The following is a 25,305-nucleotide window of genomic DNA, read 5'->3' on the forward strand; positions in this document are numbered from 1 at the left end:
TCTTCTGATTGGTCTTGGCATTGGCGCTCTGGGTGAAACTGTGCAACTTTATTAATTAACCATTTTGAAAATCCCTCAAATATGTCCAATGTAGAGTTTGTAGTAAAACTGGGCAGTGCATGGTAGAAGAAAGTGCCGCACATCAGTCCCAGTCAAGCCTCCGACGCTCAGGATCCTTAATAAAGGCTGTAAAACACTGCAGCCCGCGCACTTACTTAAATGAGTGTTGTTAAGGAACTAAGACGATGCATTATTTATGCCCAGAAAATATAAAATAAACATAAGGCAATTTACTCCCGGACCAAATCCTCGCCAACAAATACGACCAGCGCGTTTTATGGCCATTAGGCAGGACAGTAAACTCCGGGCAGTGAGTAAATTTTCTCTATCGCTATTGATTGAAGAACAGAAAGGGACAAGAAAATTTCATGGAACTGAACTATTAATGTCAGACATTGTTAACAGCGTTCATTAGGTTTATATATTACCCAGAATGCCCCTTCCGTCTGGAGAACGAGTCTGGAATGAGGACTCCGCCATTAAAGATGAGATAATATTTTCTGATGTCAAACAAGAGAAGAATTCTAAGTACTCCGCAATCCGACAACGAGAAAACCCAAAACTTCTATGAACTCTCTTCTAATGACAGCCTGGAGGAGAGCAGATCAGGGAGGGTTAACTTAAAGGGTCAGTCCACCCAAAAGTGATCCTTTATGTATAGGTGGGGCCCCTGGCTTCCTATTGTATTAGATACTTCAACAGTGAGATCTTCCGGCCTCAAATCCCGGCTTTGTATTAGTCTAAATATCTCACAGGTATTGATTAGATCCCTGTGCTGAGTTCCCGGGTCTGTACACCCACTGTGCCCATTATGAGGGGTTCCCACCATCCTGTGCTGAGTTCCCGGGTCTGTACGCCCGCTGTGCCCATTATGAGGGGTTCCCACCATCCCTGTGCTGAGTTCCCGGGTCTGTACACCCACTGTGCCCACTATGAGGGGTTCCCTCCATCCCTGAGCTGAGTTCCCGGGTCTGTACACCCGCTGTGCCCATTATGAGAGGTTCCCACCATCCCTGTGCTGAGTTCCCGGGTCTGTACACCGCTGTGCCCATTATGAGGGGTTCCCTCCATCCCTGTGCTGAGTTCCTGGGTCTGTACACCCGCTGTGCCCATTATGAGGAGTTCTCACCACCCCTGTGCTGAGTTCCTGGGTCTGTACACCCGCTGTGCCCATTGTGAGGGGTTCCCTCCATCTCTGTGCTGAGTTCCTGGGTCTGTACACCCGCTGTGCCCATTGTGAGGGGTTCCCACCATCCCTGTGCTGAGTTCCCGGCTCTGTACACCCACTGTGCCCATTATGAGGGGTTAATTTTGTTTATTGGAAATTCTTACAAACAATCAACTTATATACAATAAAACCATAATAAATAAATTATAAATAACATATTTACAAAATAATTGAATATAACTATACAAAACAAGAACATAATAAATAAACCAAATTGCACACAGCATAAACCCTACGAGAGAGCCGGACTAAGAAACTTCACCATGCATGGAGCCTTTAATGAAAAATTATATTTTAGGACTGATTTTCAGCTGATAACATTATTGGTTGCCACTTTTAACAGATAATTGAGGCAGCCGTTTCTTAGCCTGACTACTCTCTCCCCCTGGAGAACCAGTGCGCTTCACTGCACCCTGCGACTCATCATCCATGGAAGATTCTGTACTCAACAAGTCCCATTCATCATCTGACAGGACCCCAAACTTATTTGTCAAAGGCAAAACCTCAGGACTGTGGGTAGCTGAACACTTTTTTTTCCTTCTTTTGCCCTTCTTTCTTTTCTCCTCCAACCATTCCGTATCATCCTTGGACAAATTGGAAATAACAGTTTCCCCACTCTTACCCTCCCCTTCACCCCCACTCTCCCTTACCTTATCTACCACCAGGCCAGCCTCTTCACCATTCTCCCCACTCCTCTGCACCCCATGGTCCCTAATAGAAGCCCTGCAATGTCTAGGGGAGGGGACTGGCACTGTACTTGATGCCCCTGCCTCAGCACCTCTTGCCGCCTCTGCAATTTTGGAAGACATAGACACAGAAGGATTGGACACATTCTTAGTAACCGATACCTTACATACAGACTGGGAAGACACTGACACACTGGGCATTGGCACAGACTGGGGCACCACAGACTGGGAAGACACTGACACACTGGGCATTGGCACAGACTGGGGCACCACAGACTGGGAAGACACTGACACACTGGGTATTGGTACAGTCTCGGAGGGAATCGCAGGCACCCTAGCTGCTGAGCTCTGAGCATCCTCCATGTCCAGACGGAAAAACTCTCTCATGAGCTCAGGCTGGTTGTGTACTGCCTCAGGACACTGGCTATAAGGATGCCCAACTGCATTGCACAAGTTGCACCTTATAATATTGCAATCCTTTGCCAAATGCCCTAAATCCTGACACAGAGAGCATTTCATTACTGGACAGGAGGATGCAAAGTGCCCTTTATCCCCACACTTATTGCACAGCTTTGGCTGGCCTGGATAGAAGATGGTCAGTCTGTCCCTCCCTAGGAAAGCTGAGGATGGCAGATGCTGGATGACATTATCAATAACCCTCAGTTTTAGCTGCACAGACCATCCCCCCGTCCATATTCCTCGATCATCCATAATTTTGTGTAAGGGGCTCAGGATGTCTCCATATCTCCTCAGCCATACAGATAAATCCCCTTGCGGTATGGATTCATTGCGCACAAGAATCGTCACCATTTTAATAAGTGGCTGACGTGACACAACTTTGGGGATGAGCCCTTTCCAGTCCGGCAGGCTCCTATACACATGTTCATATTTCTCCCAAAATATGTCCAAAGACTCCGGACGGACAAAGGACAAATCGTACTCATAGGAGCCGGTCGGACTGATCAGGGCAAAGATATCTGCAGGTTTAAAGCCCATCTGCAGAATCTTATCAACCACAGCTCTCCTATATGGCGGAATACCTTCGCCTTCCCATCTGAGCTGTACCACATTCCTCCTTTTAAATAATGAGGAAGATGAAACATTTCCATGCTCCTTCCCTGCTTGCACCCCCCTCCCAAACCCTTCAGCAGCACCAGCATAGGTTTTCCTCCCAGAAACATCAGCAATTACAGCATTGTCTTTAGACACAACCACACCTGATGACAAGGAGCCTGAATCAACCCTTGCAGTCTTTGGAGCAGCAGAGACAAGACCCACCCCCTCCCCCTTCTCTGAGCACTCAGCTGCTTTCCTGGGTTCAATCACAGCCTTGTCTACTGCAGACTCCAAAAAAGTTATAGTACTACTGCTCCCAGCATCTCCTCCACCATGCTCAGGAACAGCCACTGTATTTGGTCCAGGCAAAGCCTCTGCAATGTCCGTGGTGCTCCTCTCTGCAGACTCTTCAACCAGAAACACACAGTTTTTTCCAATTTTCTCACCACTTGCATTTAAAAGTGGAATTTTTTCAGCAGGTGTATCAGGTTGCACTGCATGCTGCACATTGTCTATGGGTGTGGGCTGACAGCCCATAGCACTACAACCCTCAGCAAGCACATTGTCATTAAAGTTCACATCACCACCTTGCACACACACTGTACCTGCTTTCTGTGTTACCTCTGCAGTGTCATGGTTAATGGCGGGATCAAACTCCCTCCTGGATGTTGCAGGCTTAATGGTGAATTTTCCTCTCTCCACAGGTCTCTCTCTCATAGGGCGAGGAACGGTATCCATCTCCTCATCTGGGGAATCTGCAGAAAAATGGAACTTTCTTCCATCCAGAGGGGATTCCAGCTCAGCGACGAACTCCAACATGCCAGTACCCCCCTCAACCTCCTGCTCAGATGTTCCACATTGCTGCTGCAGAGGGAGGGAGACAGAGGCCTCCGCCATTGGGGGCTCAGCAGATGTTTGAGGTGTTGAAGAGCTGGGCTCATCCTCCGGGCCCACTTTCTCACTCTCTGCTGACTCTGTCGGTACCTGAATCTCCTCACTGACTGGGTCACTCTCCATGCTGGAAACGGCTCCTCTCCTCATACGGCTGAAACGCTCCTCATTCCTGTATTTCTCCTGAAGTGCTTCACAGCTTTCCTTCAGAGAGCTCACCAACTCTTTCTGCTTCCTCAAAGCTTGCTCCAAGTCCTTCAATTCAGGCCTCAGAGCCGGTCTCTTCTTACTGTACAGTTTGGCACAATACAACTTTTTCTTTTTAAATTCTACTTTCAAAGTTGCCAATTTCTCCTCCTCTTTCTCAATCCGCCTCAGCTTTTCAACAGTCCTCCGTCTAAAGGTAGGCAGGGATTCACCCCTCCTTCGGCCGAGCTCCATGTCTTCCATAGTCTCAGGCCTATCCAGGGGGCCCCCGCCAGGGTCCTCCCCAGGATCCAGCATCCTTCCTGGGGCAGAGAAGCAACTCTAGCCCCTGGCTTCTGGAAGCACACGAGCTAAGGAACCAGCAACCTCGCTGTCAGGGAGTGGAATGGCAGTTTCCCACCATCCCTGTGCTGAGTTCCCGGGTCTGTACCCCCGCTGTGCCCATTATGAGGAGTTCCCCCCATCCCTGTGCTGAGTTCCCGGGTCTGTACACCCACTGTGCCCATTATGAGGGGTTCCCACCATCCCTGTGCTGAGTTCCCAGGTCTGTACACCCGCTGTGCCCATTATGAGGAGTTCCCCCCATCCCTGTGCTGAGTTCCCGGGTCTGTACACCCGCTGTGCCCATTATGAGGGGTTCCCACCATCCCTGTGCTGAGTTCCCGGGACTGTACACCCGCTGTGCCCATTATGAGGGGTTAATTTTGTTTATTGAAAAATCTTACAAACAACAACTTATATACAATAAAACCATAATAAATAAATTAATAAATAACATATTTACAAAATAATTAAATATAACTATACAAAACCAAAAACCAAACAAGAACATAATAAATAAACCAAATTGCGCACAGCATAAACCCTACGAGAGAGCCAGACTAAGGAACATCACCGTCACCATGCATGTAGCCTTTTATCAAAAATATATTTTATCTGAAAATCTAGGGGAGTGAAGCAAGGACAGAAAGAAAAGCCGCACACCCCGAGATCAACAGGCAGCAGCTACAGAGTCCTGATATTCCTCCACGCCTTTATCCAGGCCTCCTGCCGCCACCTGTCTTTCTCAAGAACCCGAATCTTCCCAACCTCACCCAGAATGTTCTGCACCACCACCTCAACAGGGAGGATTTTACTCCGTAAGGATACCTGGCACCGTGCACTCCACGTGAAATAACGGACTACTACACTAACTAAAAAAAGTGTTTCCAAATCATAATCCCGGCGAGTCTGGAATGCCCCATACACCCACTCTGCATAACTCATATGGGGGAGGAAGGGTACACTCAGAGCCCTCCCTACCCTCTTGTACACCTCTATATTAAAAGGGCACTGAAGCAAAAAATGATCCATGGACTCCACCGCACCTCCACACTCTACTCTCGGGCAGCCACGATCACTCACAGAGAGAAACTTCAGGTTGCCCTTCACATATAGTTTTCCATGGAAAGCGAGCCAAGCCTGATCCCTAAACTTCATTGGGATTCTCTCCAAATTAATCAAACGCAAACCCTCCCCCAAAACTAGGCTTGGGCAATCCCTTAAGGCCAGTGGTTCGCAAAAAACAGAGCTCATGATCCGCTTCTCAAGAAGTTTCCTTGGAAGAGATCTGATCTCCCCTGCCGTTACTTGCCACTGCCGAAGTATTTTCAAACACGGGGCAACATAAGTCGGGAGCTTATCATGCTTGACCCTCAGGCTTTTCACTGGCCCACCATTTTCCCAGTTTCGCAGAAAGGGCCTAAACCAGGACTGGAAAATACCAACCCACCCAGGCGGTCTCTCTGCCAACATGTTACCAAGGTTGTACTTTACAAACATCAGAGAGAAAAAGACTACAGGGTTGATCATTCCTAGACCACCCTCCCGCCTAGGAAGATAAGTCACACTCCTTTTGACAAGGTTTATTCTGTTTCCCCATAACAGCTGGAAGAAACAACTATAGATCCTGGTATAGAGAGACACTGGCAAAATGCAGACAAAACTGACATACAGAAAAATTGGAATCAGGTAACCTTTGATCAGATCAACCTTTTCCCTTAAGGAAAACCGCCAACTTTTCCAGCTCGCCACCTTGGCATTGGCATTCTCCAGCCTGCTCACCCAATTTGCATGACCATAGTCACCTGGGCCAAATTCAATGCCTAGAACTCTAATTTTTTGTTGGGGCTCCGGGAAGTCATCCGGGAGAACAAAGCTCTCACCTTCCACGCCCATCCAGAAAGCTTCACACTTGTCCTGGTTGACCTTTGAACCTGATGCTTCCGCATACTGCCTTGTCACTGAGACCACCTCCTGCGCTTCCCCAGTCCCAGAGACAAAAACAGAAACGTCATCAGCATAAGCCACAACCTTCAAAGGAGGCTCACCAGCGATGCCCAAAGGTACCCCACACAATGGTCCACTCTCTAGCCTTCTAATGAAGGGGTCGATTGCAAACGCATATAGCAGAGGACTCAAAGGACACCCCTGACGCACACCTGAGCCAACCACAAAGGGCTGCCCAACCCAACCATTAACCAGAGGAAAGCTTTCAGCCCCTTTGTACAAAATCTTGAGCCAATCAATGAAACCCCCCTCCAGGCCATACTTGCCAAGAAGGAGCCATAGGTACTCATGATTAACCCTATCAAAGGCCTTAGCCTGATCCAATGTCAGCAGATATTTACCCCAACCAGCAGCCCTACAACGCTCCAAGGCCTCCCGGACAGCTAACACAGCTGAGAAAGTGCTTCTACCCTGGATTGCGCAGTGCTGGTGATGGGATAACAAATCGCCTGCCACTGATGATAATCGCCAGAAAAAAATCTTTGCCAGTATCTTTCTATCGACATTAAGAAGGCTAATGGGGCGCCAATTCTCAATCATCGAAGGATCTTTGCCCTTTGACAGAAGAACCACTGCAGATTGCCTCATGGAAGGAGGGAGAGAACCCTCATGCAAACAGCCATTAAAAACCTCCGCAAGGTGTGAAGCCAGGATCTTCTTAAAACATTTATAAAATTCGGCTGTCAAACCATCTGGCCCTGGCGTTTTCCTGATGGCTAGTTTATCAATAGCCTGGATCACCTCATCTGCAGTGATTTCATCTGTCATATTCATCAAAGGAACAATATTTTCCAGACCTGGCGTAGAGTCCAAAAAACTCAACATCCCTGTCCGATCAAGGTTCTTTCCTCCCAGGAGATCAGCATAGTATGACCTGACGACCTCCAGGATCCCTGACCTAGACTTCGTCAGAGAGCCCGTACTGTCCTTCAGGCCATTGACCGTCTTAACTGCTACGCTCTGTTTACAATTCTGGTAAGGGTCAGGCGAATGGTATTTCCCATAGTCCCTTTCCTGAACCAAAGAGGCGTGCCGGTCATATTGATGGGTCCTCAGGAGGAGCTTCACCTCAGAGATCGCCCCAGAATCTCCTCCATTCGATACAAGGCGGTCAAGTTTCCTCCGCAAACGCTGGTAGGTGATATACTTATCTTGCTGTCTCTTTCTCCCTATGGCCTTGAAAAGCCTAACAGTCCGCTGTTTTATAAGCTCCCACCATTCTGACTTACTGTTGCAAAAGTCTAGGATAGTTACCTGTGCCTGAAAAAATTCCTCAAAGGATTGTCTTACTTCCTCGTCATCCAGGAGGGCCGAATTCAATCTCCAGATACCCCTCCCCCTAGGTGGCACGCCTGAGGCATTCAGAGTCAAATATAGAATACAGTGATCAGAAAACTCCACTGCCCGACAAACAGGTGCCGAAAAAGCAGAGTCCTCCTTTAAAAAAAACCTATCTATCCTACTCTGACTATTACCTCGCTGAAAAGTGAACCCCGTGCTGTCTGGGCAGCGCTTAATGTGCACATCTACCAGACCTGCTTCCCTAACCATTGCATTCAGGAAAAGGCTGTCATAGCCCAGCTTATCTCTGAAACCTCTCCTGTCTTTAGGCCTAGTAATGGTGTTGAAGTCACCTCCAAAGATAACCTGCTGAGCCGTAAAAAGAAAAGGCTTAATCTTTGTAAAGAGGCATTTCCTGTCCCATTTTGTCTGGGGACCATAGATGTTAATCAGGCGCAGGTCCTGCCCCCTCACAGAGACATCCAAAATCATGCATCTCCCAATCTCTACCTCAATTACCCGTCGGCATGTTACCATACCAGAAAAAAGGACCGCAACCCCGCTGTAAGGCTCGGCCGCAAGAGACCAAAAGGAGGGACCACGCTTCCACTCCTTCTTTGCCAGATGTATATCAGCCAGACTACTCAGATGGGTCTCTTGCAAAAACAAAATGTCAGCATCAAACTCGCTGAGCAAAAATAAGGCCATATGACGAGCACTCACTGATTTTAAGCTGGCAACATTAATGGTTGCCACTTTTAACGGAGTGGGAACTGCCATTAGGATAATTGAGGCAGCCGTTTCTTAGCCTGACTACTCTCTCTCCCAGGAGAACCAGTGCGCTTCAATGCACCCTGGGACTCATCATCCATAGAAGACGCCGTACTCAACGAGTCCCATTCATCGTCATCATCTGACAGGACCCCAAACTTATTTTTCAAGGGCAAAACCTTAGGACTTTGGGCAACTGAACACCTTTTTTTTTTTCTTTTGCCCTTCTTCCTTTTCTCCTCCAACCATTCCACATCATCCTTGGACAAACTGCAAATTACAGTCTCCCCACTCTTAGCCTCCCCTTCACCCCCACTCTCCCTTACCTTATCTGCCACCAGGCCAGCCTCTTCACCATTTTCCCCACTCCTCTGCATCCCCTGGTCCCCAATAGAAGCCCTGAAATGTCGAGGGGGTGGGACTGGCACTGCACTTGATGCCCCTGCATCAGCACCTCTTGCGGCCTCTGCAATTTTGGAGGACATAGACACAGAAGGATTGGACACATTCTCGGTAACTGATACATGCAAACGCACAGACTGGGGCACCACAGATTTGGAAGACACTGACACACTGGGAATTGGCACAGACTGGGAAATCACAGACTGGGAAGACACAGGCACACTAGGCAAACGCACAGACTGGGAAGACACAGGCACACTAGGCAAACGCACAGACTGGGAAGACACAGGCACACTGGGCATTGGCACAGACTCAGAGGGAATCGCAGGCACCCTAGCTGCTGAGCTCTGAGCATCCTCCATGTCCAGGCGGAAGAACTCTCTCATGAGCTCAGGCTGGTTATGCATTGCCTCGGGACACTGGCTATAAGGATGCCCAACCGAATTGCACAAGTTGCACCTTATAATGTTGCAATCCTTTGCCAAATGCCCTAAATCCTGACACAGAGAGCATTTCATCACTGGACAGGAGGATGCAAAGTGCCCTTTATCCCCACATTTATTACACAGTTTTGGCTGGCCTGGATAAAAGATGGTCAGCCTGTCCCTTCCCAGGAAAGCTGAGGATGGCAGATGCTGGATGACATTATCCATGACTTTTAGTTTTAGCTGCACAGACCATCCCCCCGTCCATATTCCTCGGTCATCCATAATTTTGTGTAAGGGGCTCAGGATGTCTCCATATCTCCTCAGCCATACAGATAAATCCCCTTGTGGTATGGACTCATTGCGCACAAGAATCGTCACCATTTTAATAAGTGGCTGACGTGACACAACTTTGGGGATGAGCCCTCTCCAGTCCGGCAGGCTCCTACACACATGCTCATATTTCTCCCAAAATATGTCCAAAGACTCCGGACGGATAAAGGACAAATCATACTCATAGGAGCCGGTCGGACTGATCAGGGCGAAGATATCTTCGGGTCTAAACCCCATCTGCAGAATCTTATCAACCACAGCTCTCCTATATGGGGGAATACCTTCGCCTTCCCATCTGAGCTGAACCACATTCCTCCTTTTAAATAGTGAGGAAGATAAACCATTTCCATGCTCCCCCCTACCAGATCCTGTAGCAGCACCAGCATAGGTTTTCCTCCCAGACATACCAGTAATTACAGCATTGTCCTTAGACACAGCCACACCTGCTGACAAGGAGCCTGAAACATCCCTTGCAGTCTTTGGAGCAGCAGAGACAAGACCCACCCCCTCCCCCTTCTCAAAGCACTCAGCTGCTTTCCTGGGTTCAATCACAGTTTTTTTTACTGCAGAATCCCCAACAGTTGTAGCACTACTGCTCCCAGCATCTCCTGCACCATTTTCAGGAACAACAGCTTTATCTGGGTCAGGAAAAGCCTTTGCAATGTCCGTGGTGCTCCTCTCTGCAGACACTTCAACCAAAAGCTCAAAGTTATTTTCAGTTTTCCCACCAATCGCATTTAAAGTTTTTTTAGCAGGTGCATCAGGTTGCACTGCATGCTGCACATTGTCTATGGGTGTGGGCTGACAGCCCATAGCACTACAACCCTCAGCAAGCACATTGTCATTAAAGTTCACATCACCACCTTGCACACACACTGTACCTGCTTGCTGTGTTGTTACCTCTGCAGTGTCATGGCTGATGGTGGGATCAAACTTCCTCCTGGTTGTTGCAGGCTTCATGGTGAATGTTCCTCTCTCCACAGGTCTCTCTTTCATAGGGCGAGGAACGGTATCCATCTCCTCATCTGAGGAATCCGCAGAAAAAAGTAACTTTCTTCCATCCAGAGGGGTTTCCAGCTCAGCGATGAACTCCAACATGCCAGTACCCCCCTCAACCTCCTGCTCAGATGTTCCACATTGCTGCTGCAGAGGGAGGGAGACAGAGGCCTCCGCCATTGGGGGCTCAGCAGATGTCTGAGGTGTTGAAGAGCTGGGCTCATCCTCCGGGCCCACTTTCTCACTCTCTGCTGACTCTGTCGGTACCTGCATCTCTTCACTGGCTGGGTCACTCTCCATGCTGGAAACGGTTCCTCTCCTCATACGGCTGAAACGTTCCTCATTCCTGTATTTTTCCTTAAAAGCTCCGCTACTTTCCTTCAGAGAGCTCACCAACTCTTTCTGCTTCCTCAAAGCTTGCTCCAAGTCCTTTAATTCAGGCCTCAGAGCCGGTCTCTTCTTACTGTACAGTTTGGCACAATACAACTTTTTCTTTTTAAATTCAGTTTTTAAAGCTGCCAATTTCTCCTCCTCTTTCTCAATCCTTGTCAGCTTGTCCACAATCCTCCGTCTAAAGGTAGATAGGGATTCACCCCTCCTTGGGCCGAGCTCCATGTCTTCCATAGGCTGAGGCCTAGTCTCAGGCCTATCCAGGGGGCCCCCGCCGGGGTCCTCCCCAGGATCCAGCATCCCTCCTGGGGCAGAGAAACAACTCTAGCCCCTGGCTTCTGGAAGCACACGAGCTAAGGAATCAGCAACCTCACACCTCGCTGTCAGGGAGTGGAATGGCAGTTTCCCACCATCCCTGTGCTCAGTTCCCGGGTCTGTAGACCCACTGTGCCCATTATGAGGGGTTAATTTTGTTTATTGGAAATTCTTACAAACAATCAACTTATATACAATAAAACCATAATAAATAACATATTTACAAAATAATTGAATATAACTATACAAAACAAGAACATAATAAATAAACCAAATTGCACACAGCATAAACCCTACGAGAGAGCCAGACTAAGAAACTTCACCATGCATGGAACCTTTAATCAAAAATTATATTTTATGACTGATTTTCAGCTGATAACATTACTGGGTGCCACTTTTAACAGATAATTGAGGCAGCCGTTTCTTAGCCTGACTACTCTCTCCCCCTGGAGAACCAGTGCGCTTCACTGCACCCTGGGACTCATCATCCATAGAAGATGCTGTACTCAACAAGTCCCATTCATCGTCATCATCTGACAGGACCCCAAACTTATTTGTCAAAGGCAAAACCTCAGGACTGTGGGTAGCTGAACACTTTTTTTTCCTTCTTTTGCCCTTCTTTCTTTTCTCCTCCAACCATTCCACATCCCCCTTGGACAAATTGGAAATAACAGTTTCCCCACTCTCACCCTCCCCTTCACCCCCACTCTCCCTTACCTGATCTACCACCAGGCCAGCCTCTTCACCATTCTCCCCACTCCTCTGCACCCCATGGTCCCTAATAGAAGCCCTGCAATGTCTAGGGGAGGGGACTGGCACTGTACTTGATGCCCCTGCCTCAGCACCTCTTGCCGCCTCTGCAATTTTGGAAGACATAGACACAGAAGGATTGGACACATTCTTAGTAACCGATACCTAACATACAGACTGGGAAGACACTGACACACTGAGAATCGGCACAGACTGGGGCACCACAGACTGAGAAGACACTGACACACTGGGCATTGGCACAGACTGGGGCACCACAGACTGGGAAGACACTGACACACTGGGTATTGGTACAGTCTCGGAGGGAATCGCAGGCACCCTAGCTGCTGAGCTCTGAGCATCCTCCATGTCCAGACGGAAAAACTCTCTCATGAGCTCAGGCTGGTTGTGTACTGCCTCAGGACACTGGCTATAAGGATGCCCAACTGCATTGCACAAGTTGCACCTTATAATATTGCAATCTTTTGCCAAATGCCCTAAATCCTGACACAGAGAGCATTTCATTACTGGACAGGAGGATGCAAAGTGCCCTTTATCCCCACACTTATTACACAGCTTTGGCTGGCCTGGATAGAATATGGTCAGTCTGTCCCTCCCCAGGAAAGCTGAGGATGGCAGATGCTGGATGACATTATCAATGTCTCCGTATCTCCTCAGCCATACAGATAAATCCCCTTGTGGTATGGACTCATTGCGCACAAGAATCGTCACCATTTTAATAAGTGGCTGACGTGACACAACTTTGGGGATGAGCCCTTTCCAGTCCGGCAGGCTCCTACACACATGTTCATATTTCTCCCAAAATATGTCCAAAGACTCCGGACGGACAAAGGACAAATCATACTCATAGGAGCCGGTCGGACTGATCAGGGCAAAGATATCTGCAGGTTTAAAACCCATCTGCAGAATCTTATCAACCACAGCTCTCCTATATGGCGGAATACCTTCGCCTTCCCATCTGAGCTGTACCACATTCCTCCTTTTAAATAATGAGGAAGATAAAACATTTCCATGCTCCTTCCCTGCTTGCACCCCCCTCCCAAACCCTTCAGCAGCACCAGCATAGGTTTTCCTCCCAGAAACATCAGCAATTACAGCATTGTCTTTAGACACAACCACACCTGATGACAAGGAGCCTGAATCAACCCTTGCAGTCTTTGGAGCAGCAGAGACAAGACCCACCCCCTCCCCCTTCTCTGAGCACTCAGCTGCTTTCCTGGGTTCAATCACAGCCTTGTCTACTGCAGACTCCAAAAAAGTTATAGTACTACTGCTCCCAGCATCTCCTCCACCATGCTCAGGAACAGCCACTGTATTTGGTCCAGGCAAAGCCTCTGCAATGTCCGTGGTGCTCCTCTCTGCAGACTCTTCAACCAGAAACACACAGTTTTTTCCAATTTTCTCACCACTTGCATTTAAAAGTGGAATTTTTTCAGCAGGTGCATCAGGTTGCACTGCATGCTGCACATTGTCTATGGGTGTGGGCTGACAGCCCATAGCACTACAACCCTCAGCAAGCACATTGTCATTAAAGTTCACATCACCACCTTGCACACACACTGTACCTGCTTGCTGTGTTACCTCTGCAGTGTCATGGCTGATGGTGGGATCAAACTTCCTCCTGGTTGTTGCAGGCTTAATGGTGAATTTTCCTCTCTCCACAGGTCTCTCTTTCATAGGGCGAGGAACGGTATCCATCTCCTCATCTGGGGAATCTGCAGAAAAATGGAACTTTCTTCCATCCAGAGGGGATTCCAGCTCAGCGACAAACTCCAACATGCCAGTACCCCCCTCAACCTCCTGCTCAGGTGTTCCACATTGCTGCTGCAGAGGGAGGGAGACAGAGGCCTCCGCCATTGGGGGCTCAGCAGATGTGTGAGGTGTTGAAGAGCTGGGCCCATCCTCCGGGCCCACTTTCTCACTCTCTGCTGACTCTGTCGGTACCTGCATCTCTTCACTGGCTGGGTCACTCTCCATGCTGGAAACGGCTCCTCTCCTCATACGGCTGAAACGTTCCTCATTCCTGTATTTCTCCTGAAGTGCTTCACAGCTTTCCTTCAGAGAGCTCACCAACTCTTTCTGCTTCCTCAAAGCTTGCTCCAAGTCCTTCAATTCAGGCCTCAGAGCCGGTCTCTTCTTACTGTAGAGTTTGGCACAATACAACTTTTTCTTTTTAAATTCTACTTTCAAAGTTGCCAATTTCTCCTCCTCTTTCTCAATCCGCCTCAGCTTTTCAACAGTCCTCCGTCTAAAGGTAGGCAGGGATTCACCCCTCCTTGGGCCGAGCTCCATGTCTTCCATAGTCTCAGGCCTATCCAGGGGGCCCCGCCAGGGTCCTCCCCAGGATCCAGCATCCTTCCTGGGGCAGAGAAGCAACTCTAGCCCCTGGCTTCTGGAAGCACACGAGCTAAGGAACCAGCAACCTCACACCTCGCTGTCAGGGAGTGGAATGGCAGTTTCCCACCATCCCTGTGCTGAGTTCCTGGGTCTGTACACCCGCTGTGCCCATTATGAGGGGTTAATTTTGTTTATTGAAAAATCTTACAAACAACAACTTATATACAATAAAACCATAATAAATAAATTAATAAATAACATATTTACAAAATAATTAAATATAACTATACAAAACCAAAAACCAAACAAGAACATAATAAATAAACCAAATTGCGCACAGCATAAACCCTACGAGAGAGCCAGACTAAGGAACATCACCGTCACCATGCATGTAGCCTTTTATCAAAAATATATTTTATCTGAAAATCTAGGGGAGTGAAGCAAGGACAGAAAGAAAAGCCGCACACCCCGAGATCAACAGGCAGCAGCTACAGAGTCCTGATATTCCTCCACGCCTTTATCCAGGCCTCCTGCTGCCACCTGTCTTTCTCAAGACCCCGAATCTTCCCAACCTCACCCAGAATGTTCTGCACCACCACCTCAACAGGGAGGATTTTACTCCGTAAGGATACCTGGCACCGTGCACTCCACGTGAAATAACGGACTACTACACTAACTAAAAAAAGTGTTTCCAAATCATAATCCCGGCGAGTCTGGAATGCCCCATACACCCACTCTGCATAACTCATATGGGGGAGGAAGGGTACACTCAGAGCCCTCCCTACCCTCTTGTACACCTCTATATTAAAAGGGCACTGAAGCAAAAAATGATCCATGGACTCCACCGCACCTCCACACTCTACTCTCGGGCAGCCACGATCACTCACAGAGAGAAACTTCAGGTTGCCCTTCACATATAGTTTTCCATGGAAAGCGAGCCAAGCCTGATCCCTAAACTTCATTGGGATTCTCTCCAAATTAATCAAACGCAAACCCTCCCCCAAAACTAGGCTTGGGCAATCCCTTAAAGCCAGTGGTTCGCAAAAAACAGAGCTCATGATCCGCTTCTCAAGAAGTTTCCTTGGAAGAGATCTGATCTCCCCTGCCGTTACTTGCCACTGCCGAAGTATTTTCAAACACGGGGCAACATAAGTCGGGAGCTTATCATGCTTGACCCTCAGGCTTTTCACTGGCCCACCATTTTCCCAGTTTCGCAGAAAGGGCCTAAACCAGGACTGGAAAATACCAACCCACCCAGGCGGTCTCTCTGCCAACATGTTACCAAGGTTGTACTTTACAAACATCAGAGAGAAAAAGACTACAGGGTTGATCATTCCTAGACCACCCTCCCGCCTAGGAAGATAAGTCACACTCCTTTTGACAAGGTTTATTCTGTTTCCCCATAACAGCTGGAAGAAACAACTATAGATCCTGGTATAGAGAGACACTGGCAAAATGCAGACAAAACTGACATACAGAAAAATTGGAATCAGGTAACCTTTGATCAGATCAACCTTTTCCCTTAAGGAAAACCGCCAACTTTTCCAGCTCGCCACCTTGGCATTGGCATTCTCCAGCCTGCTCACCCAATTTGCATGACCATAGTCACCTGGGCCAAATTCAATGCCTAGAACTCTAATTTTTTGTTGGGGCTCCGGGAAGTCATCCGGGAGAACAAAGCTCTCACCTTCCACGCCCATCCAGAAAGCTTCACACTTGTCCTGGTTGACCTTTGAACCTGATGCTTCCGCATACTGCCTTGTCACTGAGACCACCTCCTGCGCTTCCCCAGTCCCAGAGACAAAAACAGAAACGTCATCAGCATAAGCCACAACCTTCAAAGGAGGCTCACCAGCGATGCCCAAAGGTACCCCACACAATGGTCCACTCTCTAGCCTTCTAATGAAGGGGTCGATTGCAAACGCATATAGCAGAGGACTCAAAGGACACCCCTGACGCACACCTGAGCCAACCACAAAGGGCTGCCCAACCCAACCATTAACCAGAGGAAAGCTTTCAGCCCCTTTGTACAAAATCTTGAGCCAATCAATGAAACCCCCCTCCAGGCCATACTTGCCAAGAAGGAGCCATAGGTACTCATGATTAACCCTATCAAAGGCCTTAGCCTGATCCAATGTCAGCAGATATTTACCCCAACCAGCAGCCCTACAACGCTCCAAGGCCTCCCGGACAGCTAACACAGCTGAGAAAGTGCTTCTACCCTGGATTGCGCAGTGCTGGTGATGGGATAACAAGTCGCCTGCCACTGATGATAATCGCCAGAAAAAAATCTTTGCCAGTATCTTTCTATCGACATTAAGAAGGCTAATGGGGCGCCAATTCTCAATCATCGAAGGATCTTTGCCCTTTGACAGAAGAACCACTGCAGATTGCCTCATGGAAGGAGGGAGAGAACCCTCATGCAAACAGCCATTAAAAACCTCCGCAAGGTGTGAAGCCAGGATCTTCTTAAAACATTTATAAAATTCGGCTGTCAAACCATCTGGCCCTGGCGTTTTCCTGATGGCTAGTTTATCAATAGCCTGGATCACCTCATCTGCAGTGATTTCATCTGTCAAATTCATCAAAGGAACAATATTTTCCAGACCTGGCGTAGAGTCCAAAAAACTCAACATCCCTGTCCGATCAAGGTTCTTTCCTCCCAGGAGATCAGCATAGTATGACCTGACGACCTCCAGGATCCCTGACCTAGACTTCGCCAGAGAGCCCGTACTGTCCTTCAGGCCATTGACCGTCTTAACTGCTACGCTCTGTTTACAATTCTGGTAAGGGTCAGGCGAATGGTATTTCCCATAGTCCCTTTCCTGAACCAAAGAGGCGTGCCGGTCATATTGATGGGTCCTCAGGAGGAGCTTCACCTCAGAGATCGCCCCAGAATCTCCTCCATTCGATACAAGGCGGTCAAGTTTCCTCCGCAAACGCTGGTAGGTGATATACTTATCTTGCTGTCTCTTTCTCCCTATGGCCTTGAAAAGCCTAACAGTCCGCTGTTTTATAAGCTCCCACCATTCTGACTTACTGTTGCAAAAGTCTAGGATAGTTACCTGTGCCTGAAAAAATTCCTCAAAGGATTGTCTTACTTCCTCGTCATCCAGGAGGGCCGAATTCAATCTCCAGATACCCCTCCCCCTAGGTGGCACGCCTGAGGCATTCAGAGTCAAATATAGAATACAGTGATCAGAAAACTCCACTGCCCGACAAACAGGTGCCGAAAAAGCAGAGTCCTCCTTTAAAAAAAACCTATCTATCCTACTCTGACTATTACCTCGCTGAAAAGTGAACCCCGTGCTGTCTGGGCAGCGCTTAATGTGCACATCTACCAGACCTGCTTCCCTAACCATTGCATTCAGGAAAAGGCTGTCATAGCCCAGCTTATCTCTGAAACCTCTCCTGTCTTTAGGCCTAGTAATGGTGTTGAAGTCACCTCCAAAGATAACCTGCTGAGCCGTAAAAAGAAAAGGCTTAATCTTTGTAAAGAGGCATTTCCTGTCCCATTTTGTCTGGGGACCATAGATGTTAATCAGGCGCAGGTCCTGCCCCCTCACAGAGACATCTAAAATCATGCATCTCCCAATCTCTACCTCAATTACCCGTCGGCATGTTACCATACCAGAAAAAAGGACCGCAACCCCGCTGTAAGGCTCGGCCGCAAGAGACCAAAAGGAGGGACCACGCTTCCACTCCTTCTTTGCCAGATGTATATCAGCCAGATTACTGAGATGGGTCTCTTGCAAAAACAAAATGTCAGCATCAAACTCGCTGAGCAAAAATAAGGCCATATGACGAGCACTCACTGATTTTAAGCTGGCAACATTAATGGTTGCCACTTTTAACGGAGTGGGAACTGCCATTAGGATAATTGAGGCAGCCGTTTCTTAGCCTGACTACTCTCTCTTCCTGGAGAACCAGTGCGCTTCAATGCACCCTGGGACTCATCATCCATAGAAGACGCCGTACTCAACGAGTCCCATTCATCGTCATCATCTGACAGGACCCCAAACTTATTTTTCAAGGGCAAAACCTTAGGACTTTGGGCAACTGAACACCTTTTTTTTTTTCTTTTGCCCTTCTTCCTTTTCTCCTCCAACCATTCCACATCATCCTTGGACAAACTGCAAATTACAGTCTCCCCACTCTTAGCCTCCCCTTCACCCCCACTCTCCCTTACCTTATCTGCCACCAGGCCAGCCTCTTCACCATTTTCCCCACTCCTCTGCATCCCCTGGTCCCCAATAGAAGCCCTGAAATGTCGAGGGGGTGGGACTGGCACTGCACTTGATGCCCCTGCATCAGCACCTCTTGCGGCCTCTGCAATTTTGGAGGACATAGACACAGAAGGATTGGACACATTCTCGGTAACTGATACATGCAAACGCACAGACTGGGGCACCACAGATTTGGAAGACACTGACACACTGGGAATTGGCACAGACTGGGAAATCACAGACTGGGAAGACACAGGCACACTAGGCAAACGCACAGACTGGGAAGACACAGGCACACTAGGCAAACGCACAGACTGGGAAGACACATGCACACTGGGCATTGGCACAGACTCAGAGGGAATCGCAGGCACCCTAGCTGCTGAGCTCTGAGCATCCTCCATGTCCAGGCGGAAGAACTCTCTCATGAGCTCAGGCTGGTTATGCATTGCCTCGGGACACTGGCTATAAGGATGCCCAACCGAATTGCACAAGTTGCACCTTATAATGTTGCAATCCTTTGCCAAATGCCCTAAATCCTGACACAGAGAGCATTTCATCACTGGACAGGAGGATGCAAAGTGCCCTTTATCCCCACATTTATTACACAGTTTTGGCTGGCCTGGATAAAAGATGGTCAGCCTGTCCCTTCCCAGGAAAGCTGAGGATGGCAGATGCTGGATGACATTATCAATAACCCTCAGTTTTAGCTGCACAGACCATCCCCCCGTCCATATTCCTCGGTCATCCATAATTTTGTGTAAGGGGCTCAGGATGTCTCCATATCTCCTCAGCCATACAGATAAATCCCCTTGTGGTATGGACTCATTGCGCACAAGAATCGTCACCATTTTAATAAGTGGCTGACGTGACACAACTTTGGGGATGAGCCCTCTCCAGTCCGGCAGGCTCCTACACACATGCTCATATTTCTCCCAAAAAATGTCCAAAGACTCCGGACGGATAAAGGACAAATCATACTCATAGGAGCCGGTCGGACTGATCAGGGCGAAGATATCTTCGGGTCTAAACCCCATCTGCAGAATCTTATCAACCACAGCTCTCCTATATGGGGGAATACCTTCGCCTTCCCATCTGAGCTGAACCACATTCCTCCTTTTAAATAGTGAGGAAGATAAACCATTTCCATGCTCCCCCCTACCAGATCCTGTAGCAGCACCAGCATAGGTTTTCCTCCCAGACATACCAGTAATTACAGCATTGTCCTTAGACACAGCCACACCTGCTGACAAGGAGCCTGAAACATCCCTTGCAGTCTTTGGAGCAGCAGAGACAAGACCCACCCCCTCCCCCTTCTCTAAGCACTCAGCTGCTTTCCTGGGTTCAATCACAGTTTTTTTTACTGCAGAATCCCCAACAGTTGTAGCACTACTGCTCCCAGCATCTCCTGCACCATTTTCAGGAACAACAGCTTTATCTGGGTCAGGAAAAGCCTTTGCAATGTCCGTGGTGCTCCTCTCTGCAGACACTTCAACCAAAAGCTCAAAGTTATTTTCAGTTTTCCCACCAATCGCATTTAAAGTTTTTTTAGCAGGTGCATCAGGTTGCACTGCATGCTGCACATTGTCTATGGGTGTGGGCTGACAGCCCATAGCACTACAACCCTCAGCAAGCACATTGTCATTAAAGTTCACATCACCACCTTGCACACACACTGTACCTGCTTGCTGTGTTGTTACCTCTGCAGTGTCATGGCTGATGGTGGGATCAAACTTCCTCCTGGTTGTTGCAGGCTTCATGGTGAATGTTCCTCTCTCCACAGGTCTCTCTTTCATAGGGCGAGGAACGGTATCCATATCCTCATCTGAGGAATCCGCAGAAAAATGTAACTTTCTTCCATCCAGAGGGGTTTCCAGCTCAGCGATGAACTCCAACATGCCAGTACCCCCCTCAACCTCCTGCTCAGATGTTCCACATTGCTGCTGCAGAGGGAGGGAGACAGAGGCCTCCGCCATTGGGGGCTCAGCAGATGTCTGAGGTGTTGAAGAGCTGGGCTCATCCTCCGGGCCCACTTTCTCACTCTCTGCTGACTCTGTCGGTACCTGCATCTCTTCACTGGCTGGGTCACTCTCCATGCTGGAAACGGTTCCTCTCCTCATACGGCTGAAACGTTCCTCATTCCTGTATTTTTCCTTAAAAGCTCCGCTACTTTCCTTCAGAGAGCTCACCAACTCTTTCTGCTTCCTCAAAGCTTGCTCCAAGTCCTTTAATTCAGGCCTCAGAGCCGGTCTCTTCTTACTGTACAGTTTGGCACAATACAACTTTTTCTTTTTAAATTCAGTTTTTAAAGCTGCCAATTTCTCCTCCTCTTTCTCAATCCTTGTCAGCTTGTCCACAATCCTCCGTCTAAAGGTAGATAGGGATTCACCCCTCCTTGGGCCGAGCTCCATGTCTTCCATAGGCTGAGGCCTAGTCTCAGGCCTATCCAGGGGGCCCCCGCCGGGGTCCTCCCCAGGATCCAGCATCCCTCCTGGGGCAGAGAAACAACTCTAGCCCCTGGCTTCTGGAAGCACACGAGCTAAGGAATCAGCAACCTCACACCTCGCTGTCAGGGAGTGGAATGGCAGTTTCCCACCATCCCTGTGCTCAGTTCCCGGGTCTGTAGACCCACTGTGCCCATTATGAGGGGTTAATTTTGTTTATTGGAAATTCTTACAAACAATCAACTTATATACAATAAAACCATAATAAATAACATATTTACAAAATAATTGAATATAACTATACAAAACAAGAACATAATAAATAAACCAAATTGCACACAGCATAAACCCTACGAGAGAGCCAGACTAAGAAACTTCACCATGCATGGAACCTTTAATCAAAAATTATATTTTATGACTGATTTTCAGCTGATAACATTACTGGGTGCCACTTTTAACAGATAATTGAGGCAGCCGTTTCTTAGCCTGACTACTCTCTCCCCCTGGAGAACCAGTGCGCTTCACTGCACCCTGGGACTCATCATCCATAGAAGATGCTGTACTCAACAAGTCCCATTCATCGTCATCATCTGACAGGACCCCAAACTTATTTGTCAAAGGCAAAACCTCAGGACTGTGGGTAGCTGAACACTTTTTTTTCCTTCTTTTGCCCTTCTTTCTTTTCTCCTCCAACCATTCCACATCCCCCTTGGACAAATTGGAAATAACAGTTTCCCCACTCTCACCCTCCCCTTCACCCCCACTCTCCCTTACCTGATCTACCACCAGGCCAGCCTCTTCACCATTCTCCCCACTCCTCTGCACCCCATGGTCCCTAATAGAAGCCCTGCAATGTCTAGGGGAGGGGACTGGCACTGTACTTGATGCCCCTGCCTCAGCACCTCTTGCCGCCTCTGCAATTTTGGAAGACATAGACACAGAAGGATTGGACACATTCTTAGTAACCGATACCTAACATACAGACTGGGAAGACACTGACACACTGAGAATCGGCACAGACTGGGGCACCACAGACTGAGAAGACACTGACACACTGGGCATTGGCACAGACTGGGGCACCACAGACTGGGAAGACACTGACACACTGGGTATTGGTACAGTCTCGGAGGGAATCGCAGGCACCCTAGCTGCTGAGCTCTGAGCATCCTCCATGTCCAGACGGAAAAACTCTCTCATGAGCTCAGGCTGGTTGTGTACTGCCTCAGGACACTGGCTATAAGGATGCCCAACTGCATTGCACAAGTTGCACCTTATAATATTGCAATCTTTTGCCAAATGCCCTAAATCCTGACACAGAGAGCATTTCATTACTGGACAGGAGGATGCAAAGTGCCCTTTATCCCCACACTTATTACACAGCTTTGGCTGGCCTGGATAGAATATGGTCAGTCTGTCCCTCCCCAGGAAAGCTGAGGATGGCAGATGCTGGATGACATTATCAATGTCTCCGTATCTCCTCAGCCATACAGATAAATCCCCTTGTGGTATGGACTCATTGCGCACAAGAATCGTCACCATTTTAATAAGTGGCTGACGTGACACAACTTTGGGGATGAGCCCTTTCCAGTCCGGCAGGCTCCTACACACATGTTCATATTTCTCCCAAAATATGTCCAAAGACTCCGGACGGACAAAGGACAAATCATACTCATAGGAGCCGGTCGGACTGATCAGGGCAAAGATATCTGCAGGTTTAAAACCCATCTGCAGAATCTTATCAACCACAGCTCTCCTATATGGCGGAATACCTTCGCCTTCCCATCTGAGCTGTACCACATTCCTCCTTTTAAATAATGAGGAAGATAAAACATTTCCATGCTCCTTCCCTGCTTGCACCCCCCTCCCAAACCCTTCAGCAGCACCAGCATAGGTTTTCCTCCCAGAAACATCAGCAATTACAGCATTGTCTTTAGACACAACCACACCTGATGACAAGGAGCCTGAATCAACCCTTGCAGTCTTTGGAGCAGCAGAGACAAGACCCACCCCCTCCCCCTTCTCTGAGCACTCAGCTGCTTTCCTGGGTTCAATCACAGCCTTGTCTACTGCAGACTCCAAAAAAGTTATAGTACTACTGCTCCCAGCATCTCCTCCACCATGCTCAGGAACAGCCACTGTATTTGGTCCAGGCAAAGCCTCTGCAATGTCCGTGGTGCTCCTCTCTGCAGACTCTTCAACCAGAAACACACAGTTTTTTCCAATTTTCTCACCACTTGCATTTAAAAGTGGAATTTTTTCAGCAGGTGCATCAGGTTGCACTGCATGCTGCACATTGTCTATGGGTGTGGGCTGACAGCCCATAGCACTACAACCCTCAGCAAGCACATTGTCATTAAAGTTCACATCACCACCTTGCACACACACTGTACCTGCTTGCTGTGTTACCTCTGCAGTGTCATGGCTGATGGTGGGATCAAACTTCCTCCTGGTTGTTGCAGGCTTAATGGTGAATTTTCCTCTCTCCACAGGTCTCTCTTTCATAGGGCGAGGAACGGTATCCATCTCCTCATCTGGGGAATCTGCAGAAAAATGGAACTTTCTTCCATCCAGAGGGGATTCCAGCTCAGCGACAAACTCCAACATGCCAGTACCCCCCTCAACCTCCTGCTCAGGTGTTCCACATTGCTGCTGCAGAGGGAGGGAGACAGAGGCCTCCGCCATTGGGGGCTCAGCAGATGTGTGAGGTGTTGAAGAGCTGGGCCCATCCTCCGGGCCCACTTTCTCACTCTCTGCTGACTCTGTCGGTACCTGCATCTCTTCACTGGCTGGGTCACTCTCCATGCTGGAAACGGCTCCTCTCCTCATACGGCTGAAACGTTCCTCATTCCTGTATTTCTCCTGAAGTGCTTCACAGCTTTCCTTCAGAGAGCTCACCAACTCTTTCTGCTTCCTCAAAGCTTGCTCCAAGTCCTTCAATTCAGGCCTCAGAGCCGGTCTCTTCTTACTGTAGAGTTTGGCACAATACAACTTTTTCTTTTTAAATTCTACTTTCAAAGTTGCCAATTTCTCCTCCTCTTTCTCAATCCGCCTCAGCTTTTCAACAGTCCTCCGTCTAAAGGTAGGCAGGGATTCACCCCTCCTTGGGCCGAGCTCCATGTCTTCCATAGTCTCAGGCCTATCCAGGGGGCCCCCGCCAGGGTCCTCCCCAGGATCCAGCATCCTTCCTGGGGCAGAGAAGCAACTCTAGCCCCTGGCTTCTGGAAGCACACGAGCTAAGGAACCAGCAACCTCACACCTCGCTGTCAGGGAGTGGAATGGCAGTTTCCCACCATCCCTGTGCTGAGTTCCTGGGTCTGTACACCCGCTGTGCCCATTATGAGGGGTTCCCACCATCCCTGTGCTCAGTTCCCGGGTCTGTAGACCCACTGTGCCCATTATGAGGGGTTAATTTTGTTTATTGGAAATTCTTACAAACAATCAACTTATATACAATAAAACCATAATAAATAAATTATAAATAACATATTTACAAAATAATTGAATATAACTATACAAAACAAGAACATAATAAATAAACCAAATTGCACACAGCATAAACCCTACGAGAGAGCCAGACTAAGAAACTTCACCATGCATGGAGCCTTTAATCAAAAATTATATTTTAGGACTGATTTTCAGCTGATAACATTATTGGTTGCCACTTTTAACGGATAATTGAGGCAGCCGTTTCTTAGCCTGACCACTCTCTCCCCCTGGAGAACCAGTGCGCTTCAGTGCACCCTGCGACTCATCATCCATGGAAGATTCTGTACTCAACAAGTCCCATTCATCATCATCATCTGACAGGACCCCAAACTTATTTGTCAAAGGCAAAACCTCAGGACTGTGGGTAGCTGAACACTTTTTTTTCCTTCTTTTGCCCTTCTTTCTTTTCTCCTCCAACCATTCCACATCCCCCTTGGACAAATTGGAAATAACAGTTTCCCCACTCTCACCCTCCCCTTCACCCCCACTCTCCCTTACCTTATCTACCACCAGGCCAGCCTCTTCACCATTCTCCCCACTCCTCTGCACCCCATGGTCCCTAATGGAAGCCCTGCAATGTCTAGGGGAGGGGACTGGCACTGTACTTGATGCCCCTGCCTCAGCACCTCTTGCCGCCTCTGCAATTTTGGAAGACATAGACACAGAAGGATTGGACAC

The sequence above is a fragment of the Pelophylax lessonae genome (genome assembly GCF_965119305.1).
Source record: "Pelophylax lessonae genome assembly, chromosome: 5".
Classification (NCBI taxonomy): domain Eukaryota; kingdom Metazoa; phylum Chordata; class Amphibia; order Anura; family Ranidae; genus Pelophylax; species Pelophylax lessonae.